The following is a 15598-nucleotide window of genomic DNA, read 5'->3' as shown; positions in this document are numbered from 1 at the left end:
GGATATGCAAAATAGTCTGCTTTTACTATTTTAGAGGCCAAGGCATTTTCACTATATTGACATCAGAAGGCATGCTCTGTATTTGATCAGGGCCCTTGAAGATACAGTACATGGCAAAAGGAAAATAAGATTAATATTTATGAGTTGGTAATTGTTTTTGTTCTAAGAAAGAATGCTATATTACCACATTTCTTAAATGTGAATAAATATGATAATTACCATGGAGAACATGACATTTTAATAAAATGTTCAGAATACAATGATAAAAATAGATACTAGACTTTTTATGTCCAAGAATTAAGGAAATCAAAGAGAGTTTATTGAGAAACAGTTTGTGTAGACTACAGTTCAACTAAGTAACTGTGGTTTCTTTTTACTTTCTCACTTTGGTTTGATAGTCTTGAGAATAAATAATTGAAGAGATAAAACAGACTGATAATACAATGGATTAATTAATATTGACCATATATTTGATTAAAAAATAAGGTGAACAAGGATTAGGGAAGGGCATTCAGAGCAGTTGAAGCCTTATGAACAAAATTTAAAAAATGTGGGTCAGCATTTCCACTTCAGAGATTATAGTAGATCCCTTACTACTGGAGGGAAGACTTCCAGGGGAAGGACAGCAGAGAATGAGGCAAGTGTGAGAGGCTGGGTCCCTGAGCCAAGGATTTCCAGTCCTGTGTTCAGAAGCTGGCCTTTATCCAGAGACAGATGGGAGCCATCAGCATGTTTTATTTTTTCTGAAAGGCTCACTGGGCTAACTCTGTCACATTGGTAGAACTTGGGAAAATGGGTTGAAAGATAGAGAATATGAACAAAACTGTTCAGAAGTTGCTACAATAACACAGGGAGAACTGATGAGGACTGAATTAGGAGACTGAAAGTATGAATGAGGGTGTGAGGGTGAGATTTCATAAATACTTAAGAATGAAATTGATTAAGATGATTTATGTTCCCCTTAATAACCCTCCAAATATAACTAGTTTTAATGCATATCAGTAGAAGCAAAACATGGATTAAGTTGTGTAGGCAATAGTAAAATATCTTTCAATAATTTATTTGGGTTTAACCAGAAAACATTTAATTAACATGTTTAATACAATTATCACCAGAAAATAATTAACAGAATTTCAGTCCCATCTCTTCTACCTATGCATAAATGTTATCTATAAACTAGAGGCCTGGTGCACAAAATTCATGCACAGGGGTCAGGGGGGAGCCCCTCAGTCTAGCCTGCACCCTCTCCAATCCAGGACCCCTTGAGGAATGTCCAACTGCCGGTTTGTGTCCGGACTTTTAACCGATGACAGTTCCATTGTTGTTTCTTTCTTTTCATGCTTAAACCCATTGGAATTAGTAGGTATTCAAAGTGTGTATACATTTTGGGGGAACACCCTGCATATCTCTAGTCAGCAGTGAAAGGAACCAACGGCGGATTTGGAACCCCCAGACAGGGAACCTCGCTCACTCCCCGTATGTCTCCCCACTGCACTCCCTGCATGTCTCCCTCGGTGGCCGGCCTGGCTTGGCTTCCTTCATCGCCAAGCCTCCCACCCGCTCCACCAGCTCTGTGGCTCCAGCCGGCACTGCCATCTTTGTGGCTATTGGCACCACCATCTTTGTTGCGAAGTGATGGTTAATTTGCATATTATCCTTTTATTAGTATAGATCTAACAGATAATCATTCAGTCTTGATTTGATTCTTTAAATGACTATCCCTCTCTCTATAGGCAACTCTTCTATGATGGTACAGCCAATGGTTTGTCATTTCTCTCTTAAATTAATCAGAAATTTATCTTCCTGAAACTCCTACCCATTGGTCCTTCTTCTTTATTCTGTGATACTAGAAAAGAGTCTAAATTCCATTTTATTTGGCTGAACTTCAGACATTTAAAAATAGTTATAATTTCCCCATTACACTTTCTTTAGCTTATTCACATTTCCTTTATTTTTTGCATCTTCAAACTCTTTTCAACAAAGGTGATCCTTCCTTGATGTCAATACCCCTCTAATGTATGGTGCTCAGAATTCCACAGTATTTCAGATGTGGTCAGATCAGCAAATGTTGGGATCCCCAGTCAACAGAGCAGAATTCATGTCTCAAATCCTTATCTACTTGTTCTCCAAGTCAGTTTCTGTTACAGTATTTCTTCTTTATCACCTTCATATTTCTATCAAACAGACCCCAACCCCTTCAAGATTTCATAGGATTCTTATTAAGAATGGGGGAACTGGTCTTCTTATTAGGAATATTTTATTTTTATTCGTTTAAAAATGATGCCAAGTCTTTGGAAAATAGAAAAGAAATGTATTATAACAAAATCTTGACTCCTACCAACTGCAGGAAGTGGCTCCTCATGGAGCAATGAAATTAGAATTGGGACCAGGGAATTCAACTGTAGAGAGGGCAAAAGAAAGTTCAGTTAATCCCAAAATATATGGCTCCAGAGGTGGTAACTGTCTTACTCAAAGGCCTATCAACAACTAAGCAATTTGTTCTTTGATACATACACCTTTCATTTATCATAGGCCTTTCCTTCATTCGTTCTTGTTTAGCCAGCACATAACTGATTCCCTCTTCCCTCTAACCATTCACTCATTTTTATTGTTTCGTTCTGAACTCCCTCCAAGTTGTCATCATATTTCTCTTAACCAAATGTCCCCAAACTGTTATAAAAATAATCAGAAAGGAATATCTGATAACTTTTTGATGAAAATAGTGTTAATATTAAATACTCCCAGAGCTACATTACTTTTTGCTCTGCACATGACCTTCAAAAACTTGAGTTCCTACTCTAAAGGAGTTTCCATTCCAGTAGGCGAAGTACAAAAAGATGTGTGCTGGTGATGATCACACCCCATGTCTTTTCTAAGCCATACTAAAATAATTTTCCAAGTTAGCAATATTGATTTGTTTTGTCTTGAATAGCCCTATTAATCTGAGGAGTGTAATGGAGGGAGTAGTAGATTAACCATGGCACATAGGCTGGTCCACCTGAACTGGGCACAGGAAGATTTAACAGTGTTGTCCTGAGTTGTTGCTGTCTGGAGGTTGTTTGGTGATCTGACTTAGAAAGTAAGATGGCATTACCCCATGCAACATGGGTTTTAAGTTCAGAAAGAATTTTTGGAAAAATATTCTCTTCAAGTGACATTACAGCTACCCACCACCCATCACAGTACCAAATAGTACAGATTGTGCAAGTAGAACTGGCCACCAGAAAGAACCTAGGCATGATACACTCAGGTTAGAGAGAGCACTGCAGCATTTTGCAGAATATACTAGAAGAAAGCCAAGCCTACCATAGGAAACAGTGATAAAAGACTTTCTTTTCAAAGTTTTCTTTTGAGCAACTGCTTGAGAGAAATCAAAATCCAATAATATGCATCCAGAAGCCAGAAACAGACCTCAGAGAACACACTGTGACACTCTTAAGAAAACACAGAGCATCCTGAATCTGAATCCTTCTCTTTCTGCTTAATGACTTAAATGACTCTAATAAAACTGATGTTATCACAATTTCCCATCCTTCCCAGGGTACTATAATTAGGTATCTAGAACAGGGTTTTTCAGCCTTGGCATTATTGACAAATTGGGACTAATTCTTCATGGTGGGGCTTGTCTGATGCACCCTTACAACTCTGGGTAAGTTACTTACATTCACTCAAACTCAGTTTTCTCATCTGTAAGATGGGGATGATATTAAGACTTACCTTATAGGACTGCTATGAGAATTAAAGATGCTATATGAAAATCAATTAGCAAAATACCTAACATGTATCAAGCCCAGAATATATCTTGGCTATTTTTCAGTTGGTTTCTATGTAGTTTATATTACAGAATGAGGGTTCAATATTTTTCCACATCTTTTTTGTTCAATTTCTCCAATCAGAGACCCCTTTCAAATATTGTTAAAATTGAAACATGAATCTTATGGAATCTATGTGATTTTTCTATTCAATATTTTTGGCCCAGGAGAAGAAAAATCAGGGAAGATGACCCAGGTAAGACAAATTGCCATTATATGAGGCTTATTCCATTTCAGTATACATTATTTAACTCAAGATTGAATGAAAAGCGGATAGAGGTCTGAGTGAAGAACAAGGAAGAGCGATGGTTGTTCTAAAAGTTTCTTTATAGAGTATCTATTCTAAATTATAAATCCTAGAGGATAAATATAAGGGTCTGTGAGGAATTCTGTACCAGTTTTGATTAGCTTTTTGATTATAATGAATGTGTGGGTTTGGGTTGAAGAAAACACCCTATGATTTTATTTGTTTCCTTTAAAATTCATTCAAGTAACTTTTGTTGAACTTGGCCAGCCTATTAAATTTGTTTCTAGAATAAATTTGAGTTAAATAGTAAGTTCATGCAGGTTTGTGTTTTTTGAGTTTTTAAATTTATCATGAGATCTTTCTTCTTTACCACTTCTCATCCCCACACATAAACACCTAGAGTCTCCAAGGCTGCCAGTAATTTCTTCCCTCTGAGGTTCATCAACATACAAAAGGAAAACATCTAATTAGAGTAAGTAATTTAATAAACTATATTAGCTAGAAAATCAATTCAAAATAGCTGGGAAATAAAAGGTTATAGTGGCTTAATGTGTGATTGGAGCCCTGCTCAGGAAAACAACAACAACAACAACAACAACAACAACAACAACAACAACAAAACCCACAAAAAAACCCCACAAAGACTAGAGGAGAATCTGTGATCATGATAAATTTATCCATTTAGGAGTAATCTGGGACATGCTATAAAGATCAGTTTAGGTCACATCTAGGGTCTTAACTAAAGATATTAACAGTATCATAAACAGAGTATCAATTAAATTGTGAAGGGTATATAATAGGGTATATAATAAGAAAACAAGAGAAGATAAAAAAAAAAATGGGGCACAGGACTTGTGAAAATAGCAATACCAAGAAATAAAGAAGGTCAAAATGGGAAGATGAAGCCTAATATATTTGGAGGCAAGTTCATTTTAAACCCCTATATTTAATTCCATTCCATTAATAATGCAGCACATCTGGGAAGAAGCATTTGGAAGAGAGTAGTACTTAAAGAGACTTCAATGTGATCGTGATTAGGCCTAAGTGTAGATATAATTTTGCTGTGTGAATCTGGAGATATTGCCAATGTGATCTGGGTTGCAGACCTGGGAGTCATTGGCATACGGATAGGTAGAAACTATTTTTTGACTGTTGATGAGAACTTTGTTCAAAAATTGAAGTGAACTAGAATAGGGTCCAAGCAAGCTACATGATAGATATATTGAAAAACGGGCATAATAAATATAAAATAAAACATGATTACCAATTAATAAAAGACCATTTAAAACTCAGTTTAAGGTATTGTGTTCAGTGTTGCAGTTATAAAGATCAATCATTGTGAAGTAAGATAAATAAGTTACAGGTCTTCCCCATAAAAAAAATCATAATCTAATGACTAAAAGAGGTATTTGCACAAGCCAACGTGTGTATGTGGCTGGGGGTGTGGTTAATGTTCTTTGAAGGTGCAGAGCAAAAAAGCATTCAATAATTCCAGGGAAATATTAGGAAAAGCAACAGACAGAGGCATTTGAATGGGACATTGACAAGTAAATTGCATTTGAAAAGGTGGATGAGGATTGTAGGCAGACCAAACAAAAGGAACAGGCAAAAGGCAGAGGGCAGGCTAGACCAAGGGTACAGAATGACAACGGGCAGACACCTTTCTGAGGGAAAAGCAACTAAAAGAATAGGTTCTCAGGGGAAATGTATACACAGTTCTTTAAACAGCACATCACTGTTCTCAGAGACAAAAAAAAAAGATTTCAGTGACCTTAGTGTTGCATATATTCTATAATTTCAAACTATATACGTTAGTTGATAGCAGATGATAAAGCCTCTTAGCATAAAGGCACAGATGTAGTAAGGAAAGGACTCAGGTTTGGAGTAGACATAGGTGACTCCTGCCTCTGTAATTTTCTGCCTTTGTTTTTGTTTTGTTTTGTTTATTGTTTGTTTTTTTTGTTTTAATTTTTTATTGATTAAGTTATTACATATGTGTCCTTATCCCCACATTACCCCCCATCCCCCCCATTCATGTTCTCACCCCCCTGTTGTCTGTGTCCATTGGTTAGGCCTATATGCTTGCATATAAGTCCTTTGGTTGATCTCTCCCCCTTCCCCCCACCCTCCCCTACCTTCCCTCTGAGGTTTGATGGTCTGATCGATGCTTCTCTGTCTCTGGATCTGTTTTTATTCATCAGTTTATGTTGTTCATTATATTCCATAAATGAGTGAGATCATGTGATATTGACCTTTCTCTGACTGGCTTATTTCACTCAGCATAATGCTCTCCAGTTCCATCCATGCTGTTGCAAATGGTAAGAACTCCTTCTTTTTTACAGCAGCGTAGTATTCCATTGTGTAGATGTACCACAGTTTTCTAATCCACTCATCTACTGATGGGCACTTAGGCTGTCTCCAAATCTTAGCTATGGTGAATTGTGCTGCTATGAACATAGGGGTGCATATATCCTTTCTAATTGGTGTTTCTAGTTTCTTGGGATATATTCCTAGAAGTGGGATCACTGGGTCAAATGACCATGGAGAAGATAATTAGACTCACTGAGCTTAAGTTTTGTATCTTGTAAAAATACAGAAAATAATTCCTACTTCCTAGGTCATATTATAAATAGGTATCAGCAAATGTTTTTGAAGCTTCTGTCATAGTGCTATTTACATTGTAAGTGCTCAATGAATGACAGTTGTATTATTAGTATTACTACTATGACTATTTTCTAACTACATGATACTGGGTCTCAATAAATGTTAGCTATGTAAAGTTAAGAGTCTCATTTATATTTTATAATAAAGTATGGACTTCCTTATTTTTTAAAATTTACTTCCTTGCCATAAGTAAATTAAAAAAAAACCTAAGGAAAAAAAATTTGCCTTTGGAGCTGTTATCTGTAGGGTGTGCTCCTCATCCCCACTGGTTGCTGGTGGGAGTGGGCTTCTTGCGATAACACACAAAAAATAATTTTCTGAGACTCCCATAGGAGAACCAGTGATTTTTATTTGCATGGAATTAATTCCCCGAGTTTCCAAGCTCCCATTTCCCTTTGTCCCATCATTGAAGAAGTGTAAGTATGGCTTCAGCAGAGCTAGGATTAAAACCATTGCCCAGAGTTTCCATTCAATGTCTGCACAGTCTAATCCAGCACCAGGCTACCTTAGCTTGTGTTCCCAGCTGCAGCCATTAGTCCATTGCGTGTGGAGTCCACAGGGCTACATGGCTATAATGGGAACACAGGCGAATGCAAGAAAACAGGAGCAAAACCAATGGAACCAGAGAGTCAAAAGAGCCAAGAGTTAAGAGAATTCCTTTGTCTGCAGATTACATATCCCCAAATTTTTGTGGGCTTGCTGTGGCCTCACCTCCTCTGGCCAATGATGTTTGTTCCCAGGTTTGATTGACAGCAAGTACCTTTTCTATGTCACCCCAACTTCACTGCACATGTCTCCATCCTTCCCGTTTGTCCAGCCCTTTCCCTTGGGGTTTTCCAGGGAATGGAATTGTGGTTCCCTGGGGAGTATAAAGTTGCACCTTCCTGGTGAAGCTGCCCAAATGACATGCCTAAAATGTCTGGTTTCCTCCTTTGCTCCTTTCCTATTATTAATAACTAGCTAATTTCAATGGCATCAAATCTGCTATGACCATAATCACATCAGGAGTGTAATTGCTGCAGATCCTTAGAAATCTGGAAACATTTGTCTCTTTCTTCCTAATTCTATTTAGGGCCATCAGGTGACTTACACCCTAGAAAGAACACACATATTATAGTTTAACATCATATAGATTATTGTGAATTAGTTTCATTTTCCAAATACTAGGTTTTAAGTCCTTCATACAGAAAATCATTAGTTACTGACATCCTTCGACAACATTGAATTAGATGCCAAGGTACATTTAAAATACGTGAAACTATCAGAAATACCTTGAAAAATTAGTATTTGTAATCCAGTAGAGAATCTTACAGAACAAAGGAACTTACTTATTTCCCAGGTTTAATTTATTTTTACTACCAGCCTTTGGGGGGTGGGAGGGAGTAGAAGAGGAAGAGGAACGTTCCTTTCTGCTCTTTCCATCCCTCAATGCCTGTTCAATATACTCTTTAAGTCCATTCTCATCATCAGCTATCCCATAGTCTCACTCCTCATCACTTTACACAAAAGCTTTTCAACAATATCCTTCCTCTCCCTCCTTATCTAATCACTCCCTCTCCTAATCCATCACAAGATACCACCTCTTCATCACAAACACTACTCAATGAATTGTTATTGCCTCTAAGAAATAGTTTACCTCCTCTGCCCTACATTTAAGACCACATATAATTCAACCTGTCCAACTCTGTCTTCCTTACTTAACTCTAATTAGAGTGGTCTTTCAATGACTGTCAAATATTCTATAGTTGACTCTATTCCAAGTCAGGTTATATAATAAATTCTTCACCAACCGAAATATCTTTCCCTATGAACTAAATTCCACCTACCCTTTATGCCCACATAAGTTCCATAACCAGCATGAGTTTATTGTATATAGCAGAGGCCTTGGAGAGTTCCATACCTGAGTTTGAGGTCTGGCTCCATTATTTACTTCAATATTAACCTAGAGAAATTACCTAACTTCTGAAACTTCAGTTGCTATCATCTATTAAATGACGAAAATAATGTTACCTCCCTCAGAGTGCTGCTTTGAGAATTAAGTGGGATAATTTAATGAAGGAATTTACACAATTTCTAGTAAATAATATATGCTATTATAGATAAACTAGGGGCCCGGGGCATGAAATTCGTGCACTGGGTGTGGGGCGGGGGGGGGGAGTGTCCCTCAGCCCAGCCTGCCCCCTCTCACATACTGGGAGCCCTCAGGCGTTGACCCCCATCACCCTCCGATCGCCTGATCGGCCCCTTGCCCAGGCCTGATGCCTCTGGCCTAGGCATTCGGCCCAGGCAGCGGGGACCCACAGCTGCAGCGGCCCCGCCATCGTGGGCTTCGCTTTAGGCCCAGGCAAGGGACCCCCTAGCTCCCGGAACTGCCAGCTTCGACCATGCCCAGCTCCCATCGCTGGCTCCACCCCTACTTCCTGCTATCACTGGCCAGGGTGGCAAAGGCACCTGATTCTCCAATCATGTCTCGGGGGCAGGGCAAAGGCGGCCCCAGGCCCCAGGGTCGCCTTTGCCCTGCGCCCCAGCTCTTAGCTCCCCCCTGGGTTTCTGATCACTGTCAGTGGCAGGGGGCTTCTTCCTGCTTTCCCTTTCGCCTCCCTGCATTGTGCCTACATATGCAAATTAACCGCCATCTTGTTGGCAGGTAAATGCCAATCTTAGTTGGTAGTTAACTGCCAATCTTAGTTGGCAGTTAATTTGCATATAGCCCTGATTAGCCAATGAAAAGGGAATCGTCGTACACCAATTACCATTTTTCTCTTTTATTAGTGTACATTTCTTTGATCATACTCATACTTCCTCTAAATTCATATTTGACTAAAATTGAACATTCATTATTATCACAATCAGGTAAAAAAAAAATCAGCTATTTAAAAGAAAAATTGCAAAGACATGCCCTGAATAAATGATATTTTTCATTTTATCTAATTCTACATATTTTCAAAACTTATGCATTTGAAGTGCCTTATTGTAATCATTGAAATATTTCTTTAAAAATGTTTAAATTAAAAAGACAACGAGTGCTAGCATGGGTGTGTAGATATTAGAACTCTCATGCATTGTTGGTGGGAATGTATACTATAGAAAACTAGTTGGGAAGTATTTTAAAATGTTGAATCTGGAGTTATCACATGATCCAGCAGTTCCACTCCTAGGTATCTACTCAAGTGAAATGAACAAATATGTCAACACAGGACTTCTACATAAATATTCATAGTAGCATTATTCATAAAAGCCAAAAAGTGAAAACCACACAAATGTTCAGCAACTGCTTTAATAGATAAATCAACACTAGTTTATATAAGAAGTTAATTATACTTCAATACAGATGTTTAGAAAAGATTTTGTTTTTCCCATTAGAACATCAGCTGACTTCTCAATAGAAATACTTCAGGCCAGAAGGGAACCGCATGAGGTACTCAGAGTAATGAAAAGCAAGAGTACTGTATCTAAGATTACTGTATCTAAGACTATTGTATCCAGCGAGGCTATCATTTAAAATGGAAGGTGAAATAAACAGCTTGCCAGACCAATACAAGAAAGGTGAAAGACTTCAAAACAAAGACCATAACAAGAAACAAAGAAGGCCTCTACATAATACTAAAGGGAATGATTTAACAAGAAAACATAACCCTTGTAAACATGTGTGCACCCAATATAGGAGCACCCAAATATATTTTTAAAAACCCTTGATGGACTTTAAGGGAGAGATTAACAGTAACACAGTCATGTTAGGGGAGTTTCAGACCCCAGTGACATCACTGGATAGATCTTCCAGACAAAAAAAAAATCAACAAGGAAACAGAGGCCTTAAATGATACACTAGATCAGACGGATCTAACTGATATTTACAGAACATTTCACCCCAAAAGGACAGAATATACATTCTTCTCAAGTGCACATGAAACAATGTCAAAGATAGCCCACATGTTAGGACACAAAACAAGTCTATACAAATTCAGGAAGATTGAAATCATATCAGACACCTTCTCTGATCATAATGGTATGACACTGGAAATCATAAGAAAAAACTGAAAAACACAGAAATACATGGAAGCTAAACAACGAATGGGTTAACAATGACATCAATGATGAAATCAGAAAATATCTGGAAATGAATGCAAATGAGAGCACAACAACCCCAAATCTATGGGATGCAATGAAAGCAGTCCAAAGAGGGAAATTCATAGCATTACAGGCCTACCTGAAGAAACATGAAAAAAAATCTAACTTTACACTTAAAGGTACTAGAAAAAGAAGGATAAAGAAAGCCCAGCTCAGCCAGTGTGGCTCCATGGGTGAGTGTGGACCTATGAACCAAAAGATAACGGTTCAATTCCCAGTAGGGGCACATGCTTGGGTTGTGGCTCGATCCCCAGGGTGGGGCATGCAAGAGGCAGCAATCAATGATTCTCTCTCCTAAATCATGTATCTATCTCTCTATCCCTCTCTCTTCCTCTCTGAAATCAGTAAAAATATATTTTAAAATAAAAGAAGAGATTTTGTTTTAATTTTATAAGCAATGGGAAACCACTTAAGATTTATAAATGAAGAAAAACGATTGAAAAAAACTGCCAGTAAAGAATTATTCAGATTAAAACACCAAACTAGACAATGTCCTTGAGCATCTCCAGGAAGGCCTGCGGGGATGGCGCCTCCGCATTCTGGAAGGTGTCGTGGACTCTGCCGTACCAGAAGAAGTATTTCTCCTCCAGCCAGATGAACCCGAAGTGGTCCTCATCGAACAGGATGAAGACTCCGGGGCAGCAGTGCCTGGGGTGGGCGAAGGACTCAATGTCCAGGCCGTAGAAACACATCCTGCAGGTTCGGGGGTAGTTCTGGTCGCTGGAGCGCACGCCCGCAGGCAGCACAAACCGCACAGGCTGCTCCTCCCAAGCGGCGGCCCCGGACTCCCCGGCGCTGGGCTGGGCAGGGCTCTGCCAGCCATGGCCCTGGCTGTCCTCGGTCGCGTCTTCTTGCTGCTGCTGCTGCTGCTGCTGCTGCTGCTGCTCCCGGGTCACCTGCTCGTCCATCTCGCGGACCCCGCGGGAGAGCTCGTCGAAGCTGCGGAAGAACTCGCCCTCGGGCAGCGGGATGCGGCGCCCGAGGTGGATCTCCAGCGCCTTGGTGCCGATGCCCATGAGCCTCGTGACCCTGGCGTACTTCCCGTGGAAGCTGAGCATGAGGGTGGTGGGGCCCAGGGCGTTGTATTTGCGGTGGAAGAGGCCTGGCCTGATGAGGTCGCCCGGGCGGCGCGGCGGGAGGTAGAGGCGGCGGTAGGTCAGGCAGTCGTGCCGCTGGCCGTCCGCCTGCACCCGCCCCCGTTCTCCCCTGGGCCGCGCTGGCGACCCCGTTCGGTGGTCGGTCCTCTTGCACTGGATGGTGAGCCTGTCCCCCTGAACCTGCATGCGGCCGCTGTGGGGCCTGCCGAGGAGGCCTGCCATGCACTCCAGCGCGGCCGAGTGCCGCTCCGCCAGGCGAATTCGGAACCAGGGCTTGGTATGGACTGGGCCCCGCACAGGGGTGTCCAGGGGAGGCCTGTAGGGCCAGGCAGTGATGCAGAAGCCGTCCGCCACGACATTCAGCAGTATTCTAACGCTGTAGTTGAGCTGCCACAACCCCAGAATGTGTCTGTGTGGGAACAGCTTCGCATAGACTTCTCGATAGGACACCCCGGTCCGCTCCGGGTCCTGCAGGTTTCCAGGAAGGCCAAACTCCTCGCGGCAGCGCCGACGCCAGATGCTGTCTGTGCGCAGGATGTGCTGGAATGTGGTGCAGGCCTGGGCCAGGCTGCGCAGGTCGGTGCCGGGGAGCGAGGCGAAGATCTCCACCAGGATCTCCACCGGCAGGTCCTGCAGCGACGGGGGCGGGGGCGGCGCGGGGCTCGCGATTACTACCCTCCCCGCGCAGCGCCGCGCGGCCTCGTCCACCTCGACGTGCTTTTCTGCCGGGGACGGCTTGCTGGGGGCCGCTGCCATCTCAGCTGGGCGCTGGCGCTCCTGGCGACACCGCTTGGCGTCGGCCTCTGCCGTCTCAGCTGGGCGCTGGCGCTTCTGAAGACACCGATGTCCCCGCGAAGAGCCCAGGCCACAGAGGCCAGCGCACTCCTCCATGTCTCCACCTGTAACTGCCACCACAGCCGGGGCTTTCAACCGGCTCAATCCGCCCTCGAGTCCAGCCACGCCCCCACGGCCTAGCCACGCCCCCTCAGAGAGGAGCCAATTGTAGGACTCTAAAGAAACCCATACCGCCCTGACTGGTTGGGCTGGGTGGATAGAGCTTTGGCCTGCGGAATGGAGGGTCCCAGGTTCGAATCCAGTCAAGGGCATGTACCTTGGTGGCGGGCCAATCCCCAGTAGGGGGTGTGCAGGAGGCAGCTGATTGATGTTTCTGACTTTCTGTCCCTCTCCCTTCCTCTCTGCAAAATATTAAAGAAAGAAACTCATACCCATTAACAGTCGCTCCTCTCCTCCCGCCCTAGCCCTAGCCCTAGCCCTTCTATCTAATAGGCCTCCAGGGATACAGGGATATGCCTATGGGCAGGGGGACATTTCAGTCATAATATCTGGTCTTTTGTGACTGGCTTCTTTCACTTAGCATAACATTTTTAGAGTTTTATGTATGCTATATTCTAGTATGGGTATACCACATGTTGTTTACCCCTTCATCAGTTGATGAGTATTTGGGCTGTTTACGGTTTGAGGCTCGTATGAGTAACGCGGCTATGAACATTGTGTACACGTTTTTTTGTGTGAACATGTTTCCGTTTCTTTTGGGTATGTAACTAGAAGTGGAACTTCCGGGTCATCTGGGAACTCTATGCTTAGCATATTGAGGAACTGCCAAAAACGTTTTCCAACGTGGCCCCGCTATTTTACATTTCCACCAGCATTGTACGAGAGGTCCAATTTTTAAACATTCTCATGAATGCTTTTTTTAAAAAAATATTGCCCTAACCGGTTTGGCTCAGTGGCTAGAGCGTCGGCCTGCAGACTGAAGGGTCCCAGGTTCGATTCGGGTCAAGGGCATGTACCTCGGTTGCCGGCACATCCCCAGCAGGGGGTGTGCAGGAGGCAGCTGATTGATGTTTCTGGCTCTCTATCCATCTCCCTTCCTCTCTGTAAAACATCAATAAAATAAATATTTAAAATCTACAGTAATTAAAGAGAAAAATGGTAATTGGCATACGGCGCTACCCTTTTCATTGGCTAATCAGGGCTATATGCAAACTAACCGCCAACTAAGATTGGCAGTTAACCGCCAACTAAGATTGGCAGTTAACCGCCAACTAAGATTGGCAGTTAACCGCCAACTAAGATTGGCAGTTAACTGCCAACTAAGATTGGCAGTTAACTGCCAACAAGATGGCGGCTAATTTGCATATGTAGGCACCATGCAGGGAGGCGAAAGGGAAAGCAGGAAGAAGCCCCCTGCCACGGACAGTGATCAGAAACCCAGGGGGGAGCTAAGAGCTGGGGGCCAGGGCAAAGGCGGCCCTGGGGCCTGGGGCCGCCTTTGCCCTGCCCCCCAGCCATGATCGGAGAGAATCAGGTGCCTTTGCCGCCCTGGCCAGTGATAGCAGGAAGTAGGGGTGGAGCCAGCGATGGGAGCTGGGCACGGTCGAAGCTGGCAGTTCCGGGAGCTAGGGGTCCCTTGCCTGGGCCTAAAGCGAAGCCCACGATCGCGGGGCCGCTGCAGCTGCAGGTCCCCGCTGCCCCGGCCGGACGCCTTGGCCAGAGGCATTAGGCCTGGGCAGGGGCAGAGCGGGAGATCGCGGGGAGCTGGGGGTCTCCTGCCCAGGCCTGACACCTCTGCCGGAGGCCTCAGGCCTGGTCAAGGGGCCGATCCGGTGATTGGTGATCGGAGGGTGATGAGGGTCAACTCCTCTGGCCGAGGCATCAGGCCTGGGCCGGGGCCAGGGCCAGTGATCGGGGGGAGATGGGGGTTCCCTGTCCAAGCCTGACACCTCTGGCGGAGGCGTCAGGCCTGAGCAAGGGGCCGATCAGGCGATCGGAGGGTGATGGGGGTCAACGCCTGAGGGCTCCCAGTATGTGAGAGGGGGCAGGCTGGGCTGAGGGACACTCCCCCCCCCACCCCCACCCGCCCCCCCACCACACACACACGCAGTGCACGAATTTCGTGCACCGGGCCCCGAGTTATTCATAAAAGCCAAAAAGTGAAAACCACACAAATGTTCAGCAACTGATTTAATAGATAAATCAACAGTAGTTTATATAAGAAGTTAATTATACTTCAATACAGATGTTCAGAAAAGATTTTGTTTTTCCCATTAGAACGTCAGCTGACTTCTCAATAGAGATACTTCAGGCCAGAAGGGCACCGCATGAGGTACTCAGAGTAATGAAAAGCAAGAGTACTGTATCTAAGATTACTGTATCTAAGACTATTGTATCCAGCGACGCTATCATTTAAAATGGAAGGTGAAATAAACAGCTTGCCAGACCAATACAAGAAAGGTGAAAGACTTCAAAACAAAGACCATAACAAGAAACAAAGAAGGCCTCTACATAATACTAAAGGGAATGATTTCACAAGAAAACATAACCCTTGTAAACATGTGTGCACCCAATATAGGAGCACCCAAATATATTTTTAAAAACCCTTGATGGACTTTAAGGGAGAGATTAACAGTAACACAGTCACGTTAGGGGACTTTCACACCCCAGTGACATCACTGGATAGATCTTCCAGACAAAAAAAAAAAAAAAATCAACAAGGAAACAGAGGCCTTAAATGATACACTAGATCAGACGGATCTAACTGATATTTACAGAACATTTCACCCCAAAAGGACAGAATATACATTCTTCTCAAGTGCACATGAAACAATGTCAAAGATAGCCCACATGTT

This window comes from Myotis nattereri, assembly GCF_964212035.1.
Source record: "Myotis nattereri genome assembly, chromosome: 2".
Taxonomy (NCBI): Eukaryota; Metazoa; Chordata; class Mammalia; order Chiroptera; family Vespertilionidae; genus Myotis; species Myotis nattereri.
This window is presented reverse-complemented; position numbering follows the sequence as displayed.